Source organism: Parasteatoda tepidariorum, chromosome 8 (assembly GCF_982258835.1).
Source record: "Parasteatoda tepidariorum strain Cologne lab strain chromosome 8, Ptep-v5.0, whole genome shotgun sequence".
NCBI classification, from domain to species: Eukaryota; Metazoa; Arthropoda; class Arachnida; order Araneae; family Theridiidae; genus Parasteatoda; species Parasteatoda tepidariorum.
Window position 1 is genome coordinate 41,678,815 of NC_141762.1, and position 3,007 is coordinate 41,681,821.

Here is a 3,007-nt window from a genome sequence, read left to right on the forward strand (position 1 = left end):
TCTTTGTTTCTTACTTTCTGATTCAAATTGACTGTGACAAATATCCATGCTTAATTTGAAATTTATTATGGAATATCGTAGTTGTCAATTCTTCCTATATTTAGAAAGATTTTATTCCTTTATTTTTATCTCATTTCAAATTCTTAAATATATAATGGCTTAATATTTTTTTAATTAAACCTATTTTTTTAATAAATTTAGTGGCTTAATATTTTTTTTTATTGAAAATTGGATAATTCTTTTCAAATTATAAGGAAATATAAAATTATTATTATTTTTGTGTTAGTAAATTTTAATATTATTACTATTTTAGAGAATTACAGTTATAGTATTTCTTTAGCATCTTCAAAGATTACTAATGTTACATTGTTTCAGAGAATTAAAAGTGCTTATTTTGTTTGGTTATCTGACACAACTGTTAAGCGCCAGTGTTTTTTTATTAGAATAAATGGAGAGGAGAAACTGTAATATGTGTAACTTTATCGTAATAAGTTTTATTTAAAATTATTTCACTTAATACTCTATTAAATCCTCGGGCCGAGCAAGGTTGGCTCAGCCTTTCATCCCTCCAGTGGGTCGATAAATGAATACCAAGCATGCTCGGGAACTAAACACTGGGGGTTCCATGTTCGGCTAACCACCTGACCAGAACATCTGCCCAAGGTCAAGAAAACTGAGATTGGCACAGTAGGCCTTGGCCCTCTATGGGCTGTCGCGCCACTGAGTTTAGTTTAGTTTAATACTCTATTAAAATTTCTAATTTGGAAAGAAAAGAAAACCTACTTTGCTTTAAGAGGAGTTCTATTGCACATTTCAACTCACAATGCCTTTTTATTATTATGTGAAATAGATATTTTAGTGGGCACCGCTATTAATTGGTTAATCGCTCTATGTTTGTCATCCGTTAGGGGGTTCTACATCCGTTAGGGAGAAGACTATTGTAATAGGAAAAAATCTTCATTTCGTTTTAAATTGCTAAATCGAGCTTGTTTTCATTATGAATATTTTCATATCTGTGATTCTTTCAAACTCTACTGTTTCAGCCATTAGCATTAATCTTAAGAATAAAGCCCTTTTGAAATAGTATCAAATTATTTAAAATTTTTTGATTAATTAACAAAAATATTAATCTTGAGTTTCTAATTAAAGCGTTTTTTATACTGTATTTAATTGTAAATTTATTCTAAAATTTTACTCACTTCCCAAAATAATTTAAACATGTCCTATTAAATTATTTTTAAGATCTTACTTTCAGTTATTTGTTAAATCTGAAATCCCTTTAATTTAATAATGTAATATCCATGTTAAAAATCAGATTGTGCTCAGTTCCCTTACAAACCATTTCTGGAAATAATTTTGTTTGGTGTGCTTGTTTCTATCGTGTAAAGAAAGCTAACATTTAATTCATAATTTCTGAATTAAATGGTGATAAATGAAGTATATATTGTAAAGTATTTTAAAGAAAAACATTTTTAAATGTCTTACTATTTCTGAAATTAACATTGTAAATGTCACCACTGCTGTTTTGTGTTTAGCTGCCTAAAAACTATAAGGCTTAGAAACTTGATAATCTGTCAATGTTCAGAGAGTATGATGGAACAAACAAAAAATTTTAGCTCTATAATTATTAACTATTAAACTTGCTGCTAAAAATATAAGGCATGCCACTCTACCGCAAGGAAAATTGACGTGTTGATAGTCAGGGCTGATTGTGCTCCGGAAAAAATTCGGATTTCCGAATTTTTCGCTAACTGTGATCCAGAGATCGAAGGTTCAGACTTTTCAAAAAATCATTGATTACAGAAGTTTCCGGAAATCAAATTTTCAAAGGTGGAACTTAAAAAACACAGTTTATTTTGTTTGTTTGTAAGGGAGAGCCAGAGATATACTTTATAAGCTTATATTCATGATTAATATTCATTTTTTATCAGTAAATAGTTGTTATAATCATAAACTCAAGAAAGAAAGACATTATTTTAAATTTTAATTACTTCTCCAGGTTATCATAGGTATGTGTAAAATCTTAAAAGTATTTTAAGTAAACTAAGAAATATTGAGAAAAAGGAAAAAAAACCTTGTTTAAATTTTTTTCAATTTAAACTTATGCTCTAGAAATTTTCCGGAATTTTGACTTTGGCTCACAATCATCCCTGGACAGTGCTATTGATTATTGTAAACGTGTCAAAGGTTTTTTTTTGTTTCAATTTTTTGCAAAATTAAGTGCTTTTTTTTTCCATAAATGTTTTATTTGCTTTAAACAAACGAATGAACTGTCATAAAATCGCTACGATTTACCACAATATTTGTCTAGTAATTTCCAGGACTAAGATGTTGATGCCTTAAAAGACTTTCAAGAATGACTTAAAATAAAAATAGTGACCTTACTTTTCGAAAACGTGTCTTACATGAAACTAAAAAAATAATCGCGTATCTTGTATTTATATATTTAATAAAAAAAAATAAGATTGTAATTAAAATATAATCTAAGAATATCTGATAAAGATGAAAAGAAATTTATGAATATTTAGTTACATTCTTCAAGGGCATAGAAATTGCATTATATTTTTTAAAAAATTTTGATATTCTTATTACTTACGGAAAAAAAAATAATTTACAAGTTGGGAAAAACGCACTTTTGGAAAGAAATGAAATAGAGGATTTAGATAAACCAGCCAATGAAAATGTGACAGTTTCGAAATCGTGATATCGAAACCAAAGGAGGCACTCACTGTACATCGGTTGCATAAAGAGAACTGCAAAGGTAGGCTGGAAAATTTATCTGCAGTGAAACCTCTGTTAAACGGATACTTTGGGGAGTAATAAAATTGTCAGTTTACAGGAAGGGTACACTAATAACGAAGATTAACCCCGCAGAAAAAGCTAAATAATCTACAATAAATATTTACAATGATATTTAAACTTTAAAAAATACTATTTCCAATACAAAAAAAAAGTGAAAACATTTGATATATGTATACATAATTCTAGATGTAGCTACAGAAAAATG